Below are 14,928 nucleotides of genomic sequence, written 5' to 3'. Positions count from 1 at the left end.
ATGACTTATTGAGATAGAGAAAATTTGTATAGTTTTTTGAATCCTAAGTCCTTATCTCCATGTAGCAATTGCATTTAGGGTCAGAATCTCCCCTCTGCCCAGTTCTGCTTTTCTCAATTCCTTATAGTGTTTCTCCCGAGAGCACTCCCCAGTAAACATTCTGCAAGCAACTTTACATCTCAAAGTCTGGGAACCCAACCTAACATGGAATTGTCAATCAAAGTGGTCCTCTCAAGAAGCTTTACCCAAACATTAATCACTCTGCTTGTGCTCAGAACCCAGTAAAAATTCCTTCTGAATCTTTTTAAAGCAGAAGCACATTTTAGGGGACATCCACTCCAAAGTGCCAAATATTTACCATCTGGGGTTATGTATGTATATTTTCGGGATACAGACGAAATGTACTCTAAACTGAGTCTGAGGAATAAATTCTGTGATTAAGCTAGGGTCTACTACCTAGGTGCAGCTGAAATGTTTTGATAATGATTTTCTTAAATGGTGGTCACAATAGTTTGAAAGCAGAACTCAAAAAGAAGTTTTCAAATGTTTCGAGCAAAAGTGGCATCAGTGAAATAAGTGTGTAGTCTCTCCCAAGAGAATTACCTAGAATGATAAATCTCTTTCCTGTATAACCCCCACCATTCTTGCTAAAATACCAGTCTCATGATTTTATAGTTATGCTGAAGTTACAACTAGGAGACACTAGTTAGAGCCTATTATTCCCCCTCGTAATTACACTTTCAGGCATAAAGATCTCCATGGAAAATAGGACTTTAGGACCTAGGTTGGAAGATATGAAGAAATGAGAATATTTAAGTAGCATGTGGTCTTTTTTCCACTATAAGAACTTGAGCATATTTATAGACTAATAACAGGAATTGTGTCTTATTCATCTGTCCATTTCTAGCTCCAACCCCAGTGCCTGATATCTAATAAGCCATTGTAGAGGTTGTTAAATTATTTAATATAAGAGAAATGCTAGAGACAAGCAGGATTTCTGAGCCCTTGCCAACAACAACAACAAAAAAATCAGAAATTACGAACAAGTATAATTATATTGTTCTTCACACGCATGTAGCTTATTTCATATATTTATGTAACTTCCCTTTGTACTTTCCCTCAATTTCATACTTCCCCTTAATGATTAGCAGAACCCTAAAAATCAAAGTAGTCTATGTGCTTGTTTGCAGTGATAGCAGTGGTTGACTCCTTAGCAGGCCTTAGCAGTAGAAGAACCCAATAAATAAAGTGAATAGAGGCTGTCATAAAGGGGAGGGAAAGCCTGAGGAATCCCCAGGGCCTGGAAGTAGAAGAAGAGGGAGACTAAAGAGCCACCCCAGCCTGTATACAGGCCTCAGGGTTCTGAAAGCAACTTTACAGAGCAAGAGATTGTCAAGGCTCACCAAACAGGAAGCCATGAGGCAGTAATAATAGCCAGTGGCATATGGTTAAGCATTCAAAGGGTAAAGTTAACAATGTGTGCCTTGTGAAGTAGGAAGGGCAGAGATCAATATACACTGGGGAAAATCTTCATGAGAGGTGTATTAATCTGTTTTGCATTGCTGTAAAGGAATACCTGAGACTGGGTAATTTAGAAAGAAAAGAGACCTATTTGGCTCGCAGCTCTGTAGGCTGTACAAGGAGCATAGTGCCAGCACCTGCTTCCGGTGAGGCCCTCAGGGAGCTTCCAATCACAGTGGAAGGTGAATGGGAAGCCTGCATATCACATCACAGAGAGGGAATAAGAGGGAGAGAATGAGGTGCCAGACTCTTTTAAACAACCAGCTCTCACCTGAATTAAAAGAATGAGAACTCGCTCATCACCAAGGGGATGGGGATGGTGCCAAGGCACTCATGAGGGATCTGCCTCCATAAGCCAATACCTCCCACTGGGCCCCACCTCCAACATCAGGGACCACATTTCAACATGAGCTTTGGAAGGGACACACATACAAACCATATCAAAAATGGTGGGGTGGGGTGCTGGGGAAGAGCTGTGGTTTGAAAGAAAGATCATTAAGAATTGTATAGTAAGTGCTGGAGGTGGAAAGCATTTCCAGCAGCCATCACATAAGCAAAGGCTCTGAGACAAGGAGAGCACTGATTTCAGTGGCAGCCCTGCTGCAGGCATGTACTATGAACAAATGATTAATGGAAGGCAGGTGGGTCTTTCTAGATCAGATCTGGACTAGACAGTGCAAAGGCTAGACACATGCATGCAGTTCCATGAGAGTTTTCACAGTGGGTCTGCAAAAGAGGAAACCAACGCACATGACATCATAAACTCTAAACATTGTACCAATTAATCTGAAAACAAAAATTCAGGAAGTGAGAGATAAACATGAATCTGAGAAAAATTCATGGAGGAAAGACCTCAGGCTAAGCCTTAAAGGGTGGGTAAGATTTTGATAGCTGACTGGGAGCAAAAGGGAGAACACGAGAAGCATCAAAAATCAGCATTATTTGTAATCTGCAGGACAGAAAAGATGTGTTGAGGAGTACAATAAATTACCATTGAATGCCTCTGAGTACTGGGCCCAAATTACACAGGCCTTTTAAAGCACAAGAGGACTCTGTGAAGTGTAGATGATGGGGAATCACTTCATGGACGGGCTGGAATTGGGAGAAACTGAGGATGGAACCACCCACTGTCAGGCAGCTATGTTAATCCAACCCAAAATTGAGGAGTACCAACCAAGACTAGGGCATGGAAGTGAGAAGAGAAAATGGGAGAGGCAACCAACATTTCAAAAGCCCAACAGGATGATATGTTATCTAAAAGGATTGAAATATAGATGGATTCAGTGATGCCACTCCAGGACACTGGATGTCTAGGAAGGGAATGCAGTCTGGAAAATATAGAATAAGTTTGGTTTAAAACAGATTGAGCCTGGCAAGGGTGCAGGCTCTGGAGTGGGAAGATCCTGCACGCTTACTTCAATCCGAGAGGCTCTACTGCCTCCCAGCCTTGAGGAGAGCGAAGTCTTTCTCACCTTTGTTGCTGTAACTGACGAATCCCTTCCTCCATTCAACTCCTTCTCCGTTGATCCCCCCAGGTTTGTATGCAGAGCCAGAACCAACTTAGTAAGACAGACTTTCCCACAGTGTGGAGGAGGCAAGATTTTGCCAAAGTGTATGCATTATTTTTTTGCCCAATCATGTATAGTAGGCAATCCAGGAAATACTATAAATTGCTATGTTCATTACAGCACATCCACTATGTCCTTGGTCTTCATCTAGACTCTTTTTCTACCTTATCTCACTTAATTTAAACACTAACCCAAGGCCATAGAGATCATTAACCCAATTTTACAGGAAAGAAAGGAAAACCGGGGCCTAAAAAACATTACATTCGAAATTCGCACAACTAGAAAAGTAGAACTGGAATTCTAACCCATCCCTTTTTAAATCTGAAGCCTATGTTTTTTCACTAAAATGTACAGAGATGACTAGTCAAAACACAATAGGGATAAGTACATACCAAGTTATTTGAAATGTACTCTGACAATACAGACGAGGGGACTGCAATTAATTGGTTGAAAGTTCCACCCTTCATCCCTGAGCCTTCGAGACTTTCACATGGCTGCCATTGAGTATTAGGGATATGTTCACATCTAATTTTTTAGATTTAGGACATCTGGAACATTTATTGTTAACTATTTTAAAAGCACTAACATCTGTGTTTCAAAAGATAATTTAGGAGTTAAACCTTATCACATCTTCATCCATAAATCAGAATATATATCCCAATGTGAATGGGCAAGAGCAATTTATAAAGGAATAAATACAAATGGCCAAAACCCAAATGAGAAATTTTCCAACATCACTAATAACAACAAAAAAATGGAAATTAAAATAGATGTCATTTTTCATCTATCAAAATAGCTCAGAAATTTTTTTTGAATCTAAGTGATGAGAGTGAGTGAAAATGATTGCTCGCATGTCCTGTTGATTAAAATATAAATTGATATAATCTTTCTAGCGGACGAGTTGGTATTGTAAATGAAAATCATCAGAATATACTAACTCTTTGACCCAGATTTTTTTATATACAAGGATATCCATCACAATGTGATTTAACTAGTAAAAATTTTAAACCACCTAATGTCCAACATAAATAATAATCAAACAAAATTGGAGGTAGCATACAATCAAATGCACTGCAGTTATTTTTTGAAATCACATTATGTAAGAACATAAAATGACTTGGAGAAATGATTATAGCACATCATTAAATAAAGAAAAGCATGTCTCAAAATAGTATTGCACTATAATTCAATTTCGTGGAATCTAAGCTGAAGGCCCACCTAAATTCTTAACAAAGATTCTTTTTGGATAATGAGATTATATGTTCTTCTTTGTGTTTTTATGTGATTTCCACATTTTCCATATTCAACATATAAGCTTTTTAACATCTGGAACAAGTCATATTAAAAATCTGATTCTATTCTATTATCTGTTCTACATTCTCAGGGAAGCCCTGTACCAGTTCAGCTCTTTGAATAGGAATTTGCTCCCTCTCTCCTTTCTCCAGAGAGCACCTCTAGGCCTCTCTACCCTCTCCCCTGAAATCCCAGCCTTCACCATCCAAGGAGTGCACAGCTAGTTCCAGTCATTGTCCCGATCACAAACATTTCTATAAGAACGTCATGCTTGTCCCTTGGGTCAGACTTTCATCCTCTTCAATCCAACTCATTCATTCACTTGTGAGTTCAACAGTCACCGAATATCTACTCTGTGCCAGGCAATATGCTAGATGCCAGTGACACAAAGCCAAATAGGACAATGTTCTGACTATGACAGAGTTAGACTTGAGTAGATAGCATGTGCTGTAACCAAGCTTCATGGGCACACAGGGGAGAACATCAAAAGATCTAGGAAGGCAGGGAAAGCAAGCAAGAATGCTCAGAGGCTGTGATACTCACCCTAAAAAATGGGAGCAATTTAGATCATAAATTCACGGAAAGATACTCTAGGCAGAGGAAAGGCCTGTGCAATGCACATAGGTGAGGAAGAGCATCATATATTCTGGGAGCCTCAAGGATCTCCACTTGACTGGAGTATAGTGTGCAAGGGTACATGTCAGGAGATAATATTGCAAGAGTATGTCCCAAATTATGTTACATGGACTACCAGGGCTCTGAAATTATCGCTGGAATGAGAAGTGATACCTTGCCCACATTACTCTGGGAAACACTGCGTACAGCATACGCATCTCTTGTAGAGTGATAGTGCACACTAGCATATTGAGGGTCTGCAGGAGGAAAACAGCCACTCTCTCCCTTTCCCCTACTATTCTTAGAAACACACATTGAAAAAATACTGAACCAGACAAGTGAGGAGGATCCAGAGGATAAAGGACTGTGTATTAAGCTAAGGAACTGTCTTTGCCCTGAAAGCTCTTGGGAACCTTGATAGCTTTCAAACAAAGAAGCTGCATGATAAGGGCTGTGGTTTAGAAAAAACCACTCTGGCACCGGTAAAGAGCCTGGAGGAAAAAGAGTCGAAGAGGAAACAGAAAAGAGTACTCAGGAGGCTGTGACAGGGATAGAAAGCAGCAGAAATGTGGCCCTAAAACAAAACTAAGGAAGCAGAAGTGGGATTAAGATGGTGGACTAGAGAATTTGACCCAAAGCAGACTTGGTGACTTAGTCTACATAATAGTGATGGATACAAATGTAGTGGAAATCAGGACTAAGCGTGTGAGAGAGAAATCTCTAATGTGTGTCTCAGTTTCTCCATAGGGTTATGAGACAGGAGAAAGCATGCTTGGAACAAAATGTAATAAATGGAGTTGTGGACATATCTCACACATGATAGGAAATATGAGTCTGAAGCTCAGCAGAGAGATATAAATGGACAATACAGACCAGGAGGGCATTAGAATACAGTCACAGATGAAACCACGGGCTTAGATGGAAATATATCACAATGAGAATACAGGTTCAGAGCATAACCCTGGGTAACACCAAAGTTTGGCCAACAATAGTAAATCTACAAAAGCGGCAAGACATGGCCACAGAGAACATTTGAAAACCCCAAAAGAGAAATGTCAAGGAAGCTAAAAGAGAAGCACATGAAAATACCAGATGCAGCCACTGGGATTAAATACCAAAGAGATCCAATGAGTGTGAACAGGGATATGTCTATTGGCTTTGGCAAAATGTCACTAATCAGAGGGAAGCTGTCCTTCCAAGAGCTGAACAGAGAGAGGGTGATTAGGACTGAATAAAATTTCGGTATTTAGGCTTTGAGTATTTTGGCTTTCACCTGGGAAATAACTGAATCTGTTTATTCTATGTTGAGCGTTGAAAGCGGGTACTGAGGGGGATGTCAGTGAGAAGGGAGGTTAAAAAAAATAGAGAGGGGTGGCTAATACAGGGGTCTGGGGAAGCAGAAGGGAAAGAATGCACAGTACAGAGCTGGAAAGGAGGAGAGCCCCTAATCCTCTTACATTTGGGTGCAAGAGGCAGAGGAGCTTGTAGGCAGCAGGGAGGAATCTGAGGACGCACTCACCCAATGGCTTCAACTTTGAACCAATGTCAAATTTTGAAAGGCATGAAAGGATCTGAGAGAGAAGATTGGGTTTCAGAGGAGAATCAGTTCATCACCCTGAATCACAAGAAGAGGAAGACTCTGGCAATGTCAAGTCTGCATTTAAAGCTTCTCAAATTAAAATCAACTCAATATAGAAAAATGTCAATATTAGTGTTAAAATAGACGAGCACAATTATCAAGGTAAAGTTCATCAGATTTAAATATGTGCCTATTTATGTCATGTATATGCATTTTCTAGGCACCTTTTTAAAACAGGAACTTTTCCTTTGGTGTGCAGATTTGGGGAAATGTAAGTATCAAAGCTCGATGAACTTTCTTTTTACCTTTTCCCTCTCGAATCTGGACTCTTTTAAAGGTTTAAGCAAACCACAAATAATATAGAGATGATATTTTTATTTACTATTCTTGTTAATACTACTTTCAAATTTCTATGTAATGAAGTGTTATCAATTATTACAGTAATAATGTTTCTTCATTTTCACCATTGATATCTTTTAAAGTCACTGAGATAATTTAAAAATTAAGATATTGACTAAATGGGTTCAGTGAAGGGATGCATAAGACCATCTCACATTGCAGCAGAAGCCTAATCAACCAAGTGGATTCTTACACCATGGCCTGAAGACAAAAAAGATCCACACCTGGAGTGAAAATGCTGAGCCCATCGAGATGCTATTTTTGGTTCCTTGATTACCGTAAAATATCATCAGTGCATGTTTTTCAAAGAAAAATAAAATGCACACAGTATGAAGGCAAATCAAGAAAGCTGGTGCTTCTAAAATTGGCTATACCACCACAGCTTCTCCTCTATCCTTAGAAAACACAATGCTTCATTCCAAGGCAGAAAGACATTGGAAACTGAATCAGAGAGCTTCACACCCTGGGAACCCAAGTGTAAGAGGGAAGTCTAAAGAGCTGGTCTGGTCTTAGAAAGACCAAGGGCTTAAGAAAATATTCAAGGCTCCCCCGTGCAGATCAGTTCATCTTTCCTACAAATCCAGATTTTGACACAACCAAAAACAATCATCACAACCCTACTATTTTGTTTACCTGAATGTATCCTCTTGACTATTTTGATAGCAATATTTATTTAATTTATTGTCTATCCCATACTTCATTCACAATTCATAAGGGAGTTAACTCTTTCTTTTTTTTTTTTTTTTGAGACGGAGGCTTGCTCTGTCACCCAGGCTGGAGTGCAGTGGCTGGATCTCAGCTCACTGCAAGCTCCGCCTCCTGGGTTCACGCCATTCTCCTGCCTCAGCCTCCAGAGTAGCTGGGACTACCGGCGCCCGCCACCTCGCCCGGCTAGTTTTTTGTATTTTTTAGTAGAGACGGGGTTTCACCGTGTTAGCCAGGATGGTCTCGATCTCCTGACCTCGTGATCCACCCGTCTCGGTCTCCCAAAGTGCTGGGATTACAGGCTTGAGCCACCGCGCCCGGCAAGGGAGTTAACTCTTTACAGAAAAACTTCTAGAATAAAAGAAATACTCATTATTTAATTCATCAGACCTGTAAATCCACATTTCTTGTACTCTGTTAGGGTTGCCGAAAGATAGGCTTGCTTGTAATTATAGTGCCTAGGAGCCAGGTATCATGCTTTTGTGTTTAATTTTTATTAACATCATTTAACTTGCACTAAAGCTTTTTGGAAGACTATCCACTTCCAGTATCAATAAAAAGGCTGGAGAACTGGTTTGAAAAAGTCAGGAATCATGAAATTCCAGTCAGCCAGAAGTGGAGCCCATATCATGCCTTATATAAAGTCTGGAGAAGCTTATAAAAACCAGGATGTTGTGGCTGTCATTGCTGTTGATCACTGCACATTTTCCTTGGTAGAACTGACACCATGGCCAATACTGAATAAGGGATGCTGCTACTATGGTACCTTGCAACTTAACGCAGGGTACCACTGCCGCCACCACAGAAATACTTCTCAGCCATTCTCGTCTAGCAACATCACAGGCTGCAGACTCAGTACCCAGTAAGGACATCTGATGGGTTGGGCAAGTTCACTTGCACTCCCTCCAGCAGCCAAGGAGACAGGGAATGAAACATATGCCTCCCTTCAGCTTTCCTGAGATTTTCCCCAAAGCAGGAAAGATAGGTGGATGCAGGGCAGCTAATCTCAATAAATATCCACAACACGGTAGCCATCTGCACCCAATAAGCATTTAAAAACTGTTCTTGCGAATGACGTAGAAATACATTTTTGCATTTAAAAAAGTGGATAGGAATTTTGTTGCAGAAAACTGTGTGAGAAGTCATGCTAGTTCTCTTTGTTTTTTAATGCCTCAAATGTATTTGTAAATAATGTTGCATAGAGATGTTGATTGTCTGGAAACTTTTTGGAAGAGAAATAAAGGCCAATTTTCACATTCTGAGCCATCTTCATAATTTTCACATTAGGGAGAAAATAAAAACACAGTGACTGTATCGAAATACAGGCTTTAATGGGCTAATGTATAATAAATTGGCCCCTGTGGAGCCTGAATAGAAAGAACATGGTGCGACTGTGGCACTCTCTGTTCTATCCCTACTGTTTGAGGCTTTGAGGCACAAGGAAGGCTTCTGCAAAAAGACACTCAGGAGCTGTGCTTCCCCCAACCAGCCTCAGCACAGATTAAGGAAGGAGGAACTATGTTCATACATTCAAAGACAGAGAAGTCACAGCTCTTTGAACGTCCCTGGATGCTTGAGTTCATTTGTTCATTCATTCATTATTTATTTATTTATGAATTAAATGTGTTCTACATGTTGTGCCTAATGTCACAGGCTGGTGAGCAAGATGTACAGGGTCTTCTCTCCCCTCTGATGTTTTTCTTTTTGGAAATACCTGGCCCCTTCCTACAGACACTGATATGTGTTTCTTTGGAAGAGCACACAATGCTCCCTAATGCAGTGAGGACAGATGAGGCAAATGTCTATCCATCGGTAGAGAATGCTAGATTCAATCCTGAGGTGCTCTTGCCCATGACTTAGTCTACCAAAGGTCTCCTTTTTCTTTTCCCTGGTCAGGTGATAAATTCACACATCAGGTCAGAAAGACAGAAACAACTTTTAAAATTCAAGTTGCTTTTATGAACAATCCGTTCACCTCTGAGAGCTTGTAGAGGTTAAAAAGATATGCAGTCCAATCAATTCAGAACACTTTAGGTCCCATCTGCCAGTTCGCACCCTCCTCATAAACTGTCCTTGCACACTCTTTGTATGCTGATGACCCTGGATTAAAATGACTCTTACAGGATGAGAGAAAGGTATTGTGAGACATCCGTAGTTTCTTTCTTCTTCAAAATCTTTTTCATTAAATAATTATCATCTTTGAATGACATTTTTCAAATGTCTTTATTGAGGACCTTGTTTTGTACCAGACACTAATCAAAACACATTAGTCACTGAAAGCAGACCTCATATTCAAAAGTAGTCTACACTTACATGGATTTGCTACAGGAAGGGGCAATGAAGCAAAGTACAAAAAAAAAAAACCAAAAACAAAAACAAAAAAAACCCAAAAAATGGATCTACGATATAACGCAAAACCAAGCTAAACTAAACTAAACTAAACTACTACTAATGATGATATTGACCGCTAACATTTACTGAGGACTTCCTACATTTCAACATTATCTTAAGTTCTTGGTTTTATTACTTTATCTTCCTACAAACCCATGAGGAATACAGTGAAAGTATGCTGTGTGTTGTATTCCATCTGCTGGGGCTGGAAGGTTGGGACCACATGGATTCTCTGTTTAACCACAGATTTGGTGGAGTCAGTGGTATTTTAATCAATCTGGGCTTAGAGGATGGTGCTGTGCCAGGCACAGAGATATGGAAAGCAGAAGAGCCAGAAATGGTCACCATGAATTGTCTTTGACTGAAAAGAAAAAGAAAGTAAAACTAGGCAGTACAGGGAGCCCAACTATGCTTTGAGATAAAGGGAAGAAAAATGTTTCTATGCAGAAAGTGATGAGGATTCACTGTTTGGACTCAACCAGAAGAGAGACCTGCGAGGCATCAAGTGAAGGGGGAAATGCGGCCAATGTACTTGCTGGGGAGGTGAGAATGCTGGAGTGAGGGGTTAAGGTTTCCAGGGCCCAGGTCAGGGAAATCAGAGCCTAGGCATGGATATGGCTCTGTGATCAGATGGAAAAAGAACAGAAACTGGGATGTTAGAATCAGCAGTCTAACATGACAGATTGGATGTGGGTGGGGAAAAAATAAAAAAATAAAGTCGACTCCAAGGCAGAACAGGAAAGAGGGACTTCGGTGTCTGCAGCAATGTGTGTATAGAGCTGTCTTTTCTCTGTTCGCTACTCCTCTTAATCTGATCCTGTACCAATAGCAACCACTTGAATTTTCAAAACACCCTAGCACTCTCCTCTATATATGCTGATCTTGTCATCGCTAGCATTTCTCAGCTGTCAAGTTGCGTCAGCAGCTGCCATTCCCTGCTCCTTGTTATTTCCTTCAAACCCCCTAATATCCAAAGCTCATTCAGCCAGATTCTCCCCTCCTCAGAAGGACACAGACCTTGACGCTCAGAATGGTTCAGGCGGCTGCAGAGTTCACTGTTAGAGCAATTTGCAGCCCAAGCAGCAAAGCATGTCTCAGCAGTACCTGCAGAATCAAACAGCCCAGCTGAGAAGGAACAGAGAAGCAGGAGGCCCAGAGGCTTCGAACAGACTGAATAACAGTCCCTGAAGGTATCCATGCTCCAGTCCCTGGGATCTGTGGACATTGTCCTACTTGGCAAGAAGACTTTGGAAGTGTGCTTAAGGTAAGGATGGAGATTATCCTGGATGATCTCTATGGGCCCTAATTGCCACCACGGTGTCTTTATAAGAGACAGAGAGAGGAAGTTTGAGTACAAAGGAGGAGAAGACAGGCGATGACAGAAGCAGAAACTGGACTGATGATGCCGCAAACTAAGAAATGCTGCAGCTATCAGAAGCTGGAAATGACAAGGACCAGACTCTTCTCTGGAGCCCCAGAAGGAACCGCCCCTCCCGACATTTGGCCTGTAACTCCCTAAGACTCATTTAGGACTTGTAGCCTCCAGAGCTTTAAGACAATCAATTTCTGTTGTTTTCATCATTTGTTACAGTAGCCACAGGAATTGCATACTATGTTCTTCCCTCAACTGGCCTGGAGAGACAGGTCCAATCATTAAAGAAGAGACCTCTCTCACCATGCCAGTATTCATCTGAAGGAGCGCCATCTTTCACATTTTCCTCAAGAGCCCAAAGTCATGCATAGATTTACCCACTTTCAACAGGGCCCTGAATAATCTTAATCCCACATGCTTTCTTTCATCTCTTCTATTCCCCAAACTCAAGTATTCAACTATCTAGTATACCCACCCCCCGCTACATTTGTTCTGCTGTTTCCCAGTACCCTGCCACCGCTCATGCTGAAACTCCAGCAAGAACTGTCCTATCCCTTGTTTTTCATTCTTAAAATGCTAATCCACCCTTAGAGACAGCAGAAAACTGACTTCCTCTCCAATCCTTCCTTCCATCTACAAAATGTGTTGCTCTCTCCTTTGCATCCCCATGGCTTGAGAACATTGAACACGAATCACATCTAATTCATTATTTATGTACCAGATGGTGAGCTCCTCATGTCCTTCTCAGCAAAATGCCTGCTATGCTTGGGCATTAAATGGACAGTTGTACTTGATGTGTGAGTGAAAGAAGCCATGAGACTGTCTTCTCCCCTTTGTTGTTTTTTTTTTTTTGTCCCCCATGCCCACATTCCAAGCTCTGCATTTAATTCTTAACTTTCCTATTTTAAACATGAGTTAATATGCCCTAGGGGTATCTTTAAGTTAAATGAAAAATGATTTTCTTAAATTTAGTTTAACAATTCACACTACATTAAAAAATAAATAGTCATCATTCTAACTATTAATAGCTTATTTGCATCCCACTGTAATTGATTCAAAAGTGACTACTATTTTAGACCTTACCCTCTCAGAATTTACATTTGGAAAGGGCACAGTGATGGGACAGACTATTTAATGGGGTCAGAGCAGTAGGGTTCATCAAAAACTACAGGATCAATGTGGGTGAACTTTAAAAACCAAACCCTGAGACAGAGCCAAGACTTACAAATAAGCCACTATCTGCTATCTTCTTCCCCAGCTTCCTGCCAGCTAACAAGATGTTGCTGGTCCACAGCCTAGGTCTTTCTGTTGTAGAATTTGAGGAATAGTTGGAGAGGCATAGAAAAGGAGATTAAGAAGAAACCTGCAAGTGTAGGCAGAGATTTCACAATATGTGTAACAAAGAGCTCAGGCAGGGTTGGGGCAGAGGGAAGAAATCCCTGTGAGGCTGAGCTGTGAGGGAAGGTTTGGAGTTTGCTATGGGAAAGGCTGCAGGGTCTGGAAGAATTGAAGAGGGGAGGCCAGGGTGGTTTCAGATCCCCTTGACAGTTTTTTAAAAGATGCAGGTTAAAAAATGGATTTTCTTGTTATTTATATTTATATTTTGATAACTAATTGAACTTCTCCAACTAGATCTCTTTTAAAAACAACAAGAAAAAAAAAAACAAAAACAAAACACCAGCATCACCCTAGTATCTAAACCAGGAAAGGACATAACCAAAACAGAAAACTACAGACCTATATCTTTGATGAACATAGATGCTAAAATCCTTAACAAAATACCTTCTAATTGAATCAAACAACACATCAAAAAGATAATCCACCACGATTAAGTGGGTTTTATACCAGGGATGCAGGGATGGTTTAATATATGTAAGTCAATAAATGTGATACACCACATAAACAGAATTAAAAACAAAAAAATCACATGATCATTTCAATAGATGCAGAAAAAGCATTTGACAAAATCCGGCATCCCTTTATGATTAAAACTCCCAGCAAAATGGGCATATAAAGGACATGCATTAATGTAATGAAAGCCATCTCTGACAAACCCACAGCCAACATAATACTGAATGGGAAAAAGTTCAAAGCATTCCCTCTGAGAACTGGAACAAGATAAGGATGCCCACCCTCACCACTCCTCTTCACCATAGTACTGGAAGTCCTAGCCAGAGCAATCAGACAAGAAAGAAATAAAGAGCATCCAAATCAGTAAAGAAGTCAAACTCACAGTTTGCTGACAATATGATTATTTACCTTGAAAACCCTTTCTGGATTCTTCCAGAAAGCTCTTAGAACTGATAAAATAATTCAGCAAAGTTTACAAGATTACTATACACAAATCAGTAGCTCTTCTATACACCAACAGCTACCAAGAGAAGAATCAAATCAAGAACTCAATCCCATTTACAATAGCTGCAAAAAAAATCAAATATAATACTTAGGAATATACCTAACTAACGAATTGAAATACCTGTACAAGGAAAACTATGAAACACTGCTGAAAGAAATCATAGACAACAAAACAAATGGAAAAACATCCCATGCTCATGGATGGGTAGAATCAATATTGTGAAAATGGCCATACTGCCAAAAGCAATCTACTAATTCAATGCAATCCCCATCAAAATACCATCCATCATTCTTCACAGATTTAGAAAAAAACAATTCTGAAATTCACATGGAACCAAAAAAGAGCCCACATAGCCAAAGCAAGACTAAGCAAAAAGAACAAATCTAGAGGCATCACACTACCTGATTTCAAACTATACTATAAGGCCATAGTCACCAAAACAGCATGGAACTGGTACAAACATAAACACATAGACCAATGGAACGGAATACAGAACCCAGAAATAAACTCAAATACTTACAGCCAATTGATCTTCAACAAAGCAAAAAAAAAAAACATAAAGTGGGAAAAGGATGCCCTTTTCAACAAATGGTGCTGGGATAATTGGCTAGTCACATGTAGGAGAATGAAACTGAATCCTCATTTCTCACCTTATACAAAAATCAGCTCAAGATGGATTAAGGACTTAAACCTAAGACATGAAACTATAAAAATTCTGGAATATAACACTAGAAAAACCCTTCTAGACATTGGCTTAGGCAAGGATTTCATGACCAAGAACCCAAAAGCAAATGCAATTTAAAAGAAAGGTAAATAGCTGGGACCTAATTAAACTAAAGACCTTTTGGATGGCAAAAGGAACAGTCAGCAGAGTAAACAGACAACCCACAGAGTGGGAGAAAAAATCCACAGAGTGGGAGAAAATCGTCACAATCTATACATCTGACAAAAGACTAATATCCAGAATTTACAATGAACTCAAACAAATTAGTAAGAAAAAAAAACCAATTCCATTGAAAAGTGGGCTAAGGACATGAATAGACAATTCTCAAGTGAAGATACATAAATGGCCAACAAACCTATGAAAAAATGCTCAATATCACTAATGATCAGGGAAATGCAAATCAAA

Source organism: Trachypithecus francoisi, unplaced genomic scaffold (assembly GCF_009764315.1).
Source record: "Trachypithecus francoisi isolate TF-2019V2 unplaced genomic scaffold, Tfra_2.0 Contig01461, whole genome shotgun sequence".
Lineage (NCBI taxonomy): Eukaryota > Metazoa > Chordata > Mammalia > Primates > Cercopithecidae > Trachypithecus > Trachypithecus francoisi.
This window is presented reverse-complemented; position numbering follows the sequence as displayed.